The following is a 14,490-nucleotide window of genomic DNA, read 5'->3' on the forward strand; positions in this document are numbered from 1 at the left end:
GTCGCCTCGCCGCGGATCCGGTCGGGCCGGACCGGATCCGGTCGTCCTCGACCTCCCCGGCCTCCTCCCCGAGCTCCGGCCGTCTTCCCCATCTTCTCCGGCGAGCTCTCCGGCGAGATCCACCGCCTGTTGACTTTTTCCCCGAGGTTGTTTTTCTGCTGTCCCCGAATCTGTGTAATTTTCATGCCATGTTTGACCTGCCATATCTCTGTGCATGTAGCTCCATTTCGTACGTGCAATATGTCAAATTGTTCGTCTCAACGAGTACATCATTTCATCCCATTGCATCATATTCATTTGAGCTCATCTTGATGCCTGAATCATCGTTGCAAGAGTGCTTCATAATGTTTTCTGTTGTCTGTTAACAGAACGAGCTCATTTGTCATTTTTGCCATGATTGATGTGTGCATCCTATGAGGTTGATGTCTATATGTGTTTTGATCTATGTTATGTCTTCTTTACAGTGGTGTATGCCATGTATTTTTGTGATCAATATGGTGACTAGCACAAGCATGCAAACTAGGCATCGTGATGTTGCTGATTTCAGTCCCTGTTCTGCTATTATTTTGATGCCATGTAAACATGTTGCTACAGAGAGATCCATGCATATTTTAAGATACTTCAGTAAGGGTGTTTTGAACATATGGTTATTGTCTATCCATTTATGCCCTTGGTTGCAATTACAGAGTAGTCTAGCATGTCATTTTTGTGCTCTACTTTTGCTTCAAAATGTTTCCTGGCAGATTATTTACATGTTATTCAATTTGGCAAGGTTGTTGTAGTTGATCCTTGCATGCTATGAACTTGTTCTTGCCTTGGTTTGTTCCATAAACATGTCTTCTTGATGATGCTATGCTTATCTTGTCATGCAATGACTTGTGGTGAGTGAATCGAGCTTGTTAAGTAGTGTACTTGCTGTTGCTGTTTTGCTAGGCTGAATCTGTTATTTCGTGATGCTATGTAAACCTGCTGCTACTAGTCATTCTATGCATAATCTGGAGATGTTCACTAAATGTGTTTTGTTCTACATGTCATGCTCTATCCATCCATGCCCCTGGTTGAATTTATAGCTTGCGGTAACTTGTTGTAAACTTGCTCCAAAGTTGCTTGATAATGTTGCTATCAGCCTGTTAACATTAAGTTCAGTTGTTGCCATGTGTTTTCCTAGTGTTCCATGCACCCTATGGACTTGCTCTTGCCATGCTTAGCTTCACAAACATGTCTTCTTACTGTTGGTTGCCTTGCCATGCTATATATTACTCTGTGGTGAGTGGTACAAGCTCATCTACATGCCTTCATAATTCTGTTTCCTGCCATGTTTGAATCTGTAATATAACTTGCTATGTTTACATGGGTGCCATCATATTTTCTGATCCTTTTTGGCTTATGGTCAGTAATGGACTTTTGATCTATGCATTTAGTAGGTTCATGCCATGCCTTTGTTTGCCATGATAAGTTCCTGTAACATGTTATTTGATAGCTCTAAACATTGCAACCTGATATTATTTTCTGCAAAGTCTGAATTGTTATTATTTGCAATCTTGCCATGTGTGTTTGAGGATGTTCTAGTAGTTTTTGGAGATAGCTCAGTGTTCATGTTTTGTTATGCTTTACCTGTACATCATGTCCATGCCTTTTATTTTCATATTGTGGTGCTGTAGCATGTTGTTTTGATGCTTGCAATATGCCTAGTTGCTGTTTTGGACAGATTGTTGCTATAACTTGATTCATGTGTGTGTTGAACCGTTGCTCCGTTTTGAGTGTGATCTATATGAAACTTGCTTGATTTTGCATGTAGTTCATATTATCATGTTGCATCCTTGTTTTGAGGTGTTTTCTTGATGTTTGAGTGCATTTTGCATCAATGCCATGTTTAACTTGTTTTCCTCATATCTTCTAGGCCGTAGCTCCGAACTAAATGAACTTTATATGTAACTTGACTAGAATTTCGTGTAGATCATCTTGGTGTATCTTAACTTGCTGTTTAACTACTTGAACATAATGTTTATTCAGATCTGGACCAATTTCGAAATATGCATATGAGGACTTACCGAAATTGTTATATGTTGTTCCCGGCCTCATTTAAACTTGTCTTGATGTGTTGCTCTTGTTTGCATCATCTCTTGCCATGAGTAGCTTCATGTAGTCTTGTCTTGCATCATGCTCGGTTGTGCATCATGCCTTATTCTTGTGTGGTGTGTTTACTATGTTGTGTGCTTCTTTTCGATAGTTCCTGTTTCGTTGCGATCGTGAGGATTCGTTCATCTATGCTTGGTTTGGCTTCATCCGTTCGTCTTCTTCATGGACTCGTTCTTCTTCCTTGCGGGATTTCAGGCAAGATGACTGCTATCCTGGATCTCACTACTATCATTGCTATGCTAGTTGCTTCGTTCTATCGCTATGCTGCGCTACCTATCACCTGTTTATCAAGCCTCCTATATTGCCATGAACCTCTAACCTTTGACAACTTTCCTATGCAAACCGTTGTTTGGCTATGTTACCGCTTTGCTCAGCCCTCTTATAGTGTTGCTAGTTGCAGGTTAAGTTGAAGATTGCTCCATGGTGGACAAGATTTTGGTTGGGATATCACAATATCTCTTATATTATTAATGCATCTATATACTTGGTAAAGGGTGGAAGACTCGGCCTTATGCCTGGTGTTTTGTTCCACTCTTGCCGCCCTAGTTTCCGTCATACCGGTGTTATGTTCCCGGATTTTGCGTTCCTTACGCGGTCGGGTGATTTATGGGACCCCCTTGATATTTCGCTTTGAATAAAACTCCTCCAGCAAGGCCCAACATTGGTTTTACCATTTGCCTCACCTAGCCCTTTTTCCCTTGGGAGTCGCACTCTCGAGGGTCATCTTTATTTTACCCTCCCCCCGGGCCAGTGCTTGTCTAAGTGTTGGTCCAAACCGAGCGATGTCCGGCGCCCCCTAGGCAACCAGGGTCTATGCCAACCCGTCGTCTTGCTCATCCGGTGTGCCCTGAGAACGAGATATGTGCAGCTCCTATCGGGATTTGTCGGCGCATCGGGCGGCTTTGCTGGTCTTGTTTTACCATTGTCGAAATGTCTTGTAAACCGGGATTCCGAGTCTGATCGGGTCTTCCTGGGAGAAGGTATATCCTTCGTTGATCGCGAGAGCTTATCATGGGCTAAGTTGGGACACCCCTGCAGGGTATAATCTTTCGAAAGCCGTGCCTGCGGTTATTGGCAGATGAGAATTTGTTAATGTCTGGTTGTAGATAACTTGGCACCAGATCCGAATTAAAACGCATCAACCGCGTGTGTAGCCGTGATGGTCTCTTTTCGGCGGAGTCCGGGAAGTGAACACGGTTTTGGGTTATGTTTGACGTAAGTAGGGGTTCAAGATCACTTCTTGATCATTGCTAGCTTCACGACCGTTCCTTTTGCTCTCTTCTCGCTCTTATTTGCGTATGTTAGCCACCATATATGCTTAGTCGCTGCTGCAGCCTCACCACTTTACCCCTTCCTTTCCTTTAAGCTTTGCTAGTCTTGATACCCATGGTAATGGGATTGCTGAGTCCTCGTGGCTCACAGATTACTACAACAACAGTTGCAGGTACAGGTTATGCGATGATCATGACGCGAGAGCGATGTTTGCTTGTATTGGAGTTCTTCTTCTGCTTCTTCTTCGATCAGGGGATAGGTTCCAGGTCGGCAGCCTAGGCTAGCAGGGTGGATATCGTTCGAGTTTCTGTTTGTGTTTCATCCGTAGTCGGATGTTGATCCTATGTATGATGATGTTGTATTCGTGTGGCATTGTATGCCTCTGGTATGTATCCCCTTCTATTATGTAATGTTGATGTAATGATATCCTCCTTGCAAAAGCGTTTCAATATGCGGGTCTATCCTTGGTGGGACCTTCGAGTTCCTTTTGGATAGGGTCGCATATTGGGCGTGACAGGTGGGGAGGGGGTTGGTTGTCAGACAAAACAAACATGCCGCTTTGGGGCCAACTGGGGATGGCGGCGGCCACCGGTGGCTGCAGAAGGAGCAGACTCCTACCGAGCCGGATTAGTCTTTTTTAGCTTTGTTTGAGGCTTGTCTTGTTGTGCCCCAGCACGACTTTATGACTTAATTGCATTATGTGCTGATTTGTTGGATGCTTGGGTCGTTGCTTTATAATACTAGCTAATTGTCCGTGCGTTGCAACGGGATCACACAAATTTTAAGAGTTCAATATTAATCATGTCAACAATAAATTTAGTATTATTGGCAACTTTTATTACCATCAAATCGCCACCTCCTCCTCATTCCCATCTTATTGGCCGCTGGACCATAAGCCAACTATGCTATTTCCTACCTTGTGAAACCGATTTCTCAAGACCCTTCAATTCCTTGCATCAATTAATATGATACCCAATTATACAAACACTAATTCTCAATTGTATTTTTGTGTGAAAATTCTCAATTGTATTTAGGAAAAAATACACATACATGCCCATTCAGAAATTGCTATTTTGTGGATTGACAATGTCTCTTAATTGACATAACCTTATCCACACCAATGCACTATCAATATGGATGATATGTAGTATGTTTGCCACCACAACCAAGGAAATTAATTTCATGTAAATCGGCCAGCAACAACTCTATGACAAACAATATATCTAAATTCTCAGCGTTATTTTTACGTAATAGGCATTATTTATACTAATACCTAAATGTGTTCAAACTATTATTTGAACATGCTACCATCAAATGATAGCAATTAGCCAATGACCTATATGTTTTGGTGCACCTTGGTAAAATTTAGAAACTGCTCGTGTGACAAAAAGAAGATACTGAGTGAACATATGGAACAAGGCTTTGTGTGTAGTATAGAAATGAATTAGCAGAATCAGAAGACTACAAGTAGTATATTTAATCTTGAACCCGCAAAACAGTAGTATATTTATTCTTCACATGAGCAAACTATGAAAAGAGATCATGGTTCCATCCAACCCGTTCTACCATGCATGTATGAACAAAATTGATACGGACTGTTTGATATAAAAGTTTCATCTTTAAAAAGACTATCATAACAAAGACCTACCAGATATCGTGAGCATGCGACCGGATATTATAGGACCGACTTTTACCAATTACAGTACTATTACTTTTGATGTCCACAAAATAAAAATGCAGAGTTGACCAAAACAACTAACCATTATACTTGATGTAGAAGATGGTGAAAGTATGAGCCTTCTAACGGCAACGCCAATTGAAGCTTAAAGAACACCACTCGTACAAGGATAAAAATCTACAACCATACAAACACAGCTTCAGCATGATGACATGTTGAATGTAGATTGTAGACCTTCACTTGCATGCCATCTCAATCCTCGAAGTATCCTCTCTTCCCTTAATTGCCTTCTCTAATCTTCATCTTGCCCATGTATTGCACCTCGTTCCAGAAAGAAATAAACATGAGCTACTTTAACAACCGATTAGAATGAGGTGCCTGTGTAGGCGAGATGGAGCCGTAGACGATATGACAGCCGAGCCACATTGAGAGTGGAGAAAACCATAGACCCAGCCTTCTCTTTGCACTCATCTTTCCCATGAGAGTGGACGTGTGCGTCCCTCTCCCTCGCTTTGAGCTCTATTGATACAGTCCCTCTCCCTCGCTTTGAGCTCTATTGATACAAGCCACACAAGCTAGCAATGGCCATTTTCTGATGCATGATGAAGCTGGATGACCTCCCCAGGCTATTGTCGTGTGAGATCCTAGCGAACATACGCATCGCCGACAACATCGCAGCCCCATGACCTTAGGGCTCAGACACACACGTCGTCTAGCGACCGCCTCCCTGCCACCTCGGCACACCGATGCGTGCGCCGTCCCCTACAACATAAAGGCCCCATGACCTGAAGCAAGCGCATCCTTTGACCACTGCCGCTGCGCCTACTCAGCACACCAACGCACGCGCTTGCTCCCTCAATGAGCCGCTCTGCGTTCTTGCGTCGCCGCCGCCACCGCATGCCATTGCACGAGAGATGGCCGAGAGGAGATAGATGACGTAGGCTTAGGAAGAGAGGATGAATTGGGTACCTCACGTCCGGCCTCTGATGCACCATAAGCACATCGCAGTTGCTGCCCCGGCGCCGCTCGACCTGTGACGCCACCATAGGAGAATACACGAGATGGGTGAGGGAATAGGGTTTCTCTGGTTTGGTCGGCGGATTGGGAATTGGATCGGTGATCGTGCAAAATCGGCACATAGGATGGCGTGGTGTTTAGACACGATCCCAACACCAGGTCATAGGGATCTAGACCAACTCTAGGTCGCGTGCATGATGTGTCTGGTATGATTTTTTTCATTGGCGAGAGGTAAACGACGGTGATGTAGAGATTAATTGTCCATGAGCTAAGCTGGGCTACTAAAGAAGAATCTGATTGCGATACGTGAATTAATTTTTGTTGCCTTGTATCGACTGATTTATGTATATGGAGATTGATTACCGTCCGTTAGTTAAGTTGGGTTACCAAAGAAGAAATCAATTGCCATGCGTGAATTGATTGCGTTACCAAATAAAGGTTGGGTTTGTTTGGCCAAAGGAGAAAACCACTGAAAACCGGTGGAGGGAGGGAGAAAAATCGGTGGAGTGGGAGGTGGTGTCGTAGGAGGAGAGGCACGACTAAAGGTGGGACGACGTAAGACGGGAACAGAACCTTACGGTTCTTTTAGGTAGTAGAGAAGAGATAAAGCGGGGGGAAACCCTTTTTCTTAAGGGTCATGTGGTGGTAGAAGGCGACCGATCGACCACAGAGCGCGGATCAAGCGATGCTGACATGCGGGTACGCTGTGGGAGGAGAGGCCGGCACGACGACAGTGGAGACTGGAGAAAAATTCCTTTTTATTATTATTACAGGGACTGGGGAAAATCTCGAACTGAGGTGTGATGTGAGGAGATGGCCAACCCTATTCGGCGGTAGGTCACTACTTTCTTTAGGGAAAATAGCTTGTCGGGGGTTGGGTACGACATTGCCAAAGGATGGCTTATCATGGTGGGAGCGAGTAGAACATCGCCGGTGCCCGGAAGCGGGATGAGGCGAAGACATGCACGCCGGCGGATCTTACCCAGCTTCAGGGCTCTCCGAGGAGATAACACCCCTACTGCTGCTCTGCGGGGTGTCCGCATGATCACTATGGCAAAGTGAATACAAGGTTGCTCCTAGAGCTGTTTTCTGGAGGTAGGAGAGGGCAAGGCTAGCTCCCTCCTTCCTATATGATCGGGTCTAATCCTAGAGAAGCTATCCCCCTTGCATGGGTGCCCCGGGGGGCTTATATAAGCCTGCCCCCCAGGGATACAATGGTAATCCGGCTGGGCGCGGGTCCCAATCGTCTGTCTCTCAAGCCGTCGTCTTCTCCGCCGACTGCTGGGGCCCGCCGACTGGCGGGCCCCGCTGACAGGACTGGTACTGTATCAGTGCTTCTGATGACGCTGGCTTGGTCATGGGGTCATGACAACAGTGCCGCTGTCTGGCGGACGATTACTGTCGCCATTTCCCGTCTTGTCTGATTAATGGCGTGCGGGGCCCGTGGGAGGGGCCGGCCGACTTCGGGGGCCGACTCCCACGGGTCCGTCTTCGGGGCGCTCTCGCCGTCTTCAATTCTCCCGCTGACGAGCGGGTCCTGCCGTCTCCGGGCCGTACAGGTAGGCCGTCGTGGGCACAGTGCACCGCCCACTGAGGCTGAGGTCAGGGCAGGCATGGAACAGTGTCGCGCCACGATGGAGATCTCCAACGATATGGCGCACTGTAGCCATGCCAGCCCCTCGTAGGCAGGGTAGAGACGGCCATGCAGTGACCGTACCCCGCCCCGTCCATCGTGGCGAAGGCAGGAGATGGTTGGAGTCGCGGGCCGACTCCCATAGTCGTCCTATCTTGAAGTCGCCAGCCAAGAGTCGGCTCATCTCGAAGTCGTCAGCCAAGAGTCGGCTTAACTCGAAGCCGTCCCTGGGACTCGGCCGTGAGGGACAGTTGCCGCCGCCTCCCAGGAGGCGGTTCTTCATCGCGGAGTCTTGAGGGGTGCAGTCCGCCCCGATGTTTTGAAAGGTTCTGGGGCTCGGGTTAGCCTACCTGTGGCCCATTACTCCGACAGTAGTCCCCGAAGCCGGTGAGGCGCAGCGGGAGACGTGTCGGGGAGCCTCAATAGTTTCATCTCTCTAGGGGTGGAATCTCGGCCTCGCTCGTCGTCTTCCTCCTGGCCGACTAGCTGGAGTCGGACTTGCAGAAAGCCGTCTTGCCTCTTAGAGAGTTTGAACGTCGCAGCGGGGTCCCTGGCAGCGTGCCCGATAAGCTTCCGGGCAGCCGCCCGTTGCGGGTCCGTCGCGTGGTGCCATGTGGCGGGGTCAGTCTGCCCACCCACGCGCGCGACGGGACAGGACCTCAGGCGGGGCCCGCCACTACCGTGCCTCGGCACGCGAGCGGACTTATTGCGGCCGTGCGGACAGTTGGGTTTCCCACGCCGTAACTGCACGCAGTTACTGCGTGTGGTAAATCGTGGGGGCGTGGGGGCGGAGCGCAGTTAATCCCACGCCCGCCCCATCGGCTTCTCAGCCCATGAGCCTATAAGTAGGCGGGAGGAAGGGAGCGGCGAAGCACGCGTGCCCATCTCCCCTACTCCCCTTGCTTCCTTCTTGCTTCTTCTTCCTCTTGCCGCCGCCGCACCGAGCTACGCCACGCTTGCGACGATGAGCTCCTCCTCCGCCGCCGCACCTGCTGCCGTGCGCTCCAGCGTGTGGGACGGCTCCGAGGTGGACGACGACATCATCGAGTTCCTCCGCAAGACGCGTCGCCTCCTCGGCGCGGACCTAGTGCGAGCCCGCGCCGCGCCGGAGGGGGAAATATCGCCGACGCCGGAGGAGGGCGAGCGGGTCGTATTCCGCTCGCACCTCATGCGCGGCCTGGGGCTACCGGCGAGCGGCTTCTTCCGCTCCTTCTTGGAGTTCCACGGGCTCCAGCCGCACCACCTCACCCCAAACACGGTGGTGCTGCTGGCTGCCTTCGCCACCTTGTTCGAAGGTTTCCTCGGCGTTCTCCCCACAATCGAACTGTGGGGAGAATTCTTTCAGTCAAAGCTCGGCACGCACGTCGCCGGCGTGCCGGCCCAGTGCGGCGCCTTCATCGCGATGCGGAGGTCAACGGCCGATAACCCTTTTCCCGCCATTCCGTTGATCAAGTCGGTGAAAATGTGGCAGCGGTCGTACTTCTACGTGAAGAATGTCGCCCCAGACGGCGACTGGGTCAATCTGCCGCCTTTCGAAGCCGGCGCACCGGCTGGGAGGCTCCCCAACTGGTCCCACCGGGTCAACATGCTGACTCCCGCTGGTGCCGCCGCCGTCGCGCGACTCCGAGTTCTGACACAGTCGGAGGGCTTGACTGGGTCCGACTTGCTGGCCGCCTTCGTGGCGCGCCGAGTCCTTCCGCTCCAAGGCCAACCTCATCTGATCTGTCAGATGAGCGGCCACCGGGATCCGAGTCGGCTCTGCTCCAAGGACATGCCCCACGCGGAGGTGGCGGACATGGTGAACTATATCTCAAACTGTAACCGCGGCGACTTGGCAGTTCGGCAAGGAGCCGTACTCACGCGCCAACCCCCCGCCTGTTGTAGGTCGTCTTTCTTCTTCTTTTGTCTTCTTTGCAGCCGAATCCGACTTCTAATCTTTTTGGTTTTTCTTGAGTCAGAACCCCCTCATCCAGCCTTCAGCCGGCACCACGGGCTCGGCCCGCCAGTTCGTCCCCGATCGAGCGGAGAGCGACATCAACGACCCGGACTTGGGGGCCGCGGCGATGGAGGCCGACGCCGAAGGAGGAGGAGGAGGAGGCTTCAGGCCCTCGGCCACTTTTGCCGACTGGCCTGATGATGATGCCGAGGGGGAAGTCGTCCCACGCCGCCAACCAAGGGTTGGCCATCCGGGCGTGGGCTCCTCCACCGGCTTGGATGGTCAAGGCGGCGTGAAGAGGCGCCGGGCCGGGCCGAGCTTGCTTGGCGGCCGGTCGAAGAAGTTCAAGGGGGCGGTCGCGGCGACCAAACGGGAAGAGGCGCTCGCGAAGGCCAACCGCTTCCGTAAGGAAGTGAAGAAGCCGCCGCTGGTCTCCGCGTAAGTGCTTCCGTCTTGCCTTGTCTTCTACTAGTGAATTTTTTCAAATCTTTTACACAGCCTCATTGCTTCAGGGCTCCCCTCACCTTTGAGAGGGTCGCCGCCGCCTCCGTCATGGGGTCGGCAGAGACGTCCGCCACTACTCGGTGGATTGATCCCGCCACCGACCTCCGGGAGGCGATGGAGCGGAACGCGCGGGAGAAGCGCGACGAGGACGAAGCCGCCCGCCTGGAGAAGGCGGAGGCCGAGAAGGCGGCTACCTCCGCCCAGAGGAAGCTGGACGAGGCCGAAGCCGCTGTGGCGGCAAGGCGGCGAGCTGAGGAGGCCGCGCTCCTCCAGTCAGCATTGCTCGTCATCCCTCTGAACTCCGCGCAGCCACCCCCGGAGTTCACGGGGCAGACTGGGGAAGCCGGCGGTGAGAACCCTGTCATGGAGAGGGAGAGCGGTGAGGCCTCCATGTCGGACACGATCGTGCCGCCACCGCCGCCTTCGCCGCCGTCTGGTGGTGGGCAAGATAAACAGTCGGCAGGCCCACCGGTGCCGCCGACTGAGGACGAGTCCGTGGCGAAGCTACTCCTTCAAGTCGCCTCGCCAGCGCGTCGCCGTCTTGAGAAGGCGACTTCAGCGCCACGGCCCTTGGAGACCGGCACCGCCAGCTCAGCCATCCCAGACACCGAGGCGACGAGCGCCGCGCCCGTTGGGTGGGTGCGAGGAGGCGGCACGGGCCCGCTGAACCAGGCGCTTCTGGACATTTAGGCGAAGCTGCGGGCCGAGGGCAACGCCATCCAGAGCTGCACCAAGGCGCATCTGGCGTCGTGAGTAGCCGTCCAGGTATGCTTCTTTTTTGACTTTGCTTTTCTTTGTTCTTCTCTGTGGGGGCATGCCAGCGCACCCACTGGGTGTAGTCCCTGAGTTTCGGGCCGGCTGCTGAGCAGGCGGCTCGAACTCCTTTTGGCGAGTTCCGATACTTATCTTCGTCTAAAAATTCTTATTTGCAGGAGTACCACAATCTCCGCGTCACTGCCTTCAACCGCAATGTTGAGGAGCTGAGCAAGCGGACTGCCGACTTGTCAGAGAGTCGGAGTGAGTCTTCCTTCTTCTTCGCGGGGGCAGGCCGGCGCACCTGCGGGCTGTAGTCCCCGAGATTCGGGCCGACTGCTGAGCGGTCGAGCCGGATCTTCTCAGCGACTTTCTTTGTTGACGACTTAACGTCTTTCTTTTTTATTCTTCAAAGGCCAACCCCACTCTTCAGCAGCAGCTGGGCGAGGGCAACACCGCCTTGTGCGCTAAGGGGGAGGAGTGCGGCAAGCTCGCCGTGGAGCGTGATCTGCTAGCCGCGCAGCTAGCGGAGAAAAAGGAGCTGCTCAAGAAGGCGCAGGAGGAGGCAGAGAGGAAAGAGGCTGCGCTCCTGGCCGAGTTTGAGAGCGAGCGCTCCTCCTGGACCGACAAGGAGGCGCAGCTAACTTCCGGCTTCCATGAGATCGAGGACATCGTCGATGGTGAGTTTCTTGGTTTCCTTTGAGCTGCCGACTGTGGGTCGGGCCGACTCCTGATTCTGACTTGCTTCTTTTTTGTCTTGGCAGACTTCTTCCCTGGCCACTCGCAGGCGGCCACTCAAGCCATCGAGGCAGATCGCGAGGCGCGGAGGGCAGATGGTGCGGAGATTGCCGCCAACGCCCCCCAAACCCTTGACGAGCAGCTTCTGAGCATCGAGGCCCGTCTGCGGCCGGCCCATCGGATGCTGCGCCGGCTTCAACGTGCCGGTGCCCAGGCCATTGCCTCCCTGTGGCCAGACATGCCGGTTCTGCGCACTGCCAGTCGGACTGCCGACTGGCTGGAGGTCGCAGCTGGTCGTCTTGAGGCTTGGAAGGGTTCCTCGGCCCGGGATGGAGCGCGCCGGGCCTTGGAATTCGTCAAGGCGTGGTATCCAGGGCTAGACCTGGACCGTCTGGCCGCGTTCCAGTCAGAGGCCCAGGCGGAGCTGGTAGCTGTGGAAGACGCCCTCGTCGCTCGTGCTGCGGCGATCGCCGACTATGCCGACACCAGCATCTTCGTCCCTGATCGGGCTGAAGACGGTAGGGAGGCGCCGCCGGAGTGGTTCGGGATGAACCCAGATTACGACAAGGACTCGGCGGAGGTGATTGCTTCCAGTGCCGAGGAGGAAGGCGAGGCGGAGGACGGAGGTGAGACGGAGGCGCCAGAAGACGGAATAGGCGACCAGCCTCAGCTCGACCGCGCCTCCAGCAACGAGCCACGTCCGGAGAAGGCGGCTGCCGCCGGAGACAATCAAGCCGAGACTGCCCAGCCGGCCGCCCCGGCGCCTGACACCGCCGTCTCCTCCGACCCTCCGAACCCGGATGCCGCTTCTTAGGCTGCCGTCTTGCCTTCATTTTATCTGCCTTAGTAGTCTTTGAAGAACTTTTGTTAATTTGAAAAATTCCACCCGCGGGGTGTATTTTGAACTTCTACTTGAAGATTCGGCCAAGGGCCTATGTTATGTAAATATTTATCCGAGTTCTATCTTTCCTTGCTCATTGCTCTTTTGGCTTTTTCCTTTGCCGCCTTCCCTTAGTCGCCGCCTTGCCAGTCGGACCACCGCTCTGCGGACTGCCACTGGATCAAACGCTTGGCTACTTTGGGAAGGCAAGTACTTGGCCATTTTAGAGTCTTTTTAACAAGTCAGATAGAAAGCGGTAAGCCGACTACTTACGAGTCGGCTTTGCTTAAGAGAGGCTAGAAGAAAGCGGCCAGCCGACTACTCTTGAGTCGGCTTTGCTTAAGAGAGGCTGGAAGCCGTCTTAGGCTATGTTTGTGCTTTGAGTCCTTAGCCACTTTTCGTGTGGGCGCCCGTTCTTCCTTACTCCTGCCCACCAAACAGTCGCTCTGCGAACTGCGGCTTCTGACAGGAGACGGCTTAGACGCCACACACTACTTGTCCGACTGCAGGAAGCATTTCATAGCGCGAGGCGGCGAGTCCCCGGGCCGACTAGTCGAGCCTGGTGCCAAGCGGCATAACAAAGAGTAATATACTCAAAGGCATAATTCTTATCATACCGATAACAAAAAGGGCAGTCCCCGAGCTCGCCTCGGGGGCCCCGAAGTCTTGGTACTTTAATACAAAGGGTAGCGTGATACATACTGCATCAACTATAAAATCTTCGGAGAAGATTTGCATTCCATGGGCGCTCCGTTTGCCGGAGTCGTCCCTCTTGCGTGCTCGGGGCTTCTGAGCGTCGATCAGGTAGTAGGAGTCGTTTCCCAGCACCTTGCTGATAATGAAGGGGCCTTCCCAAGGCGCCGACAGCTTGTGTTGGTCGGCTATTCGCTGGATCAGCCGGAGCACAAGGTTGCCCTCTTGGAAAGATCTCGGCCTGACCTTCTTGTTGTAGTATCGGCGCAGGCTCTGCTGGTAGATGCTGGACCAGCTGAGTGCCAACAGGCGGCCCTCTTCCAACAGATCGACACCGTCTTGACGTGCTTCTTCTGCTTCTTCCTCGGTGTACATGGTGACTCGCGGAGAGTCGAACTCTATGTCCGTCGGGATGACGGCTTCAGCACCATAGACGAGGAAGAAGGGTGTGAAGCCGGTTGACTTGTTTGGAGTCGTGCGCAGACTCCAGAGGACGGCTGGCAACTCGTCAAGCCAGCAGCCGGCCGAACGCTCCAGTGGTTCGACCAGTCGAGGCTTGATGCCAGATAGGATGAGGCCGTTTGCTCGCTCTACCTGGCCGTTTGACTGCGGATGGGCAACGGACGCTAAGTCCAGTCGGATGCCCTGAGTCACGCAGAAACGTGCCAAGGCACCTTTGGCGAAATTTGTGCCATTGTCGGTGATGATGCTGTGTGGTATGCCGTACCGAGTCGTGATGTCGGCGATGAAAGTCACTGCAGTCGGACCATTCAACTTCTTGATGGGCTTTACTTCTATCCACTTGGTGAACTTGTCCACCGTGACAAGTAAGTGGGTTAGGCCGCCTCGGGCTGTTTTGAATGGTCCCACCATATCCAGGCCCCAAACCGCAAAGGGCCAGGCGATGGGGATAGTCTTGAGTGCCGAAGCTGGCTGATGTGGCTTGGAGCGGAACTTCTGGCACCCTTTGCACTTTTGAACCAATTCTTTGGCCTCTTCTAGGGCAGTCGGCCAGAAGAAACCGTGTCGAAAGGCTTTAGCGACGAGTGTTCTTGAAGCCGCATGGTGGCCGCACTCGCCCTGATGGATGTCTTTGAGGATTGCTTGGCCTTGCTCTGGCTCGACGCACCGCTGGTAGACACCAGTGACACTGCGCCTGACCAACTCTCTGTTGACTATGGTGTAGGCTGCCGCTCGGCGTTGTACTTGTCGAGCCAAGGTTTCATCACTTGGCAGTTCTTTGCTCA

Source organism: Triticum dicoccoides, chromosome 1B, assembly GCF_002162155.2.
Source record: "Triticum dicoccoides isolate Atlit2015 ecotype Zavitan chromosome 1B, WEW_v2.0, whole genome shotgun sequence".
NCBI classification, from domain to species: Eukaryota; Viridiplantae; Streptophyta; class Magnoliopsida; order Poales; family Poaceae; genus Triticum; species Triticum dicoccoides.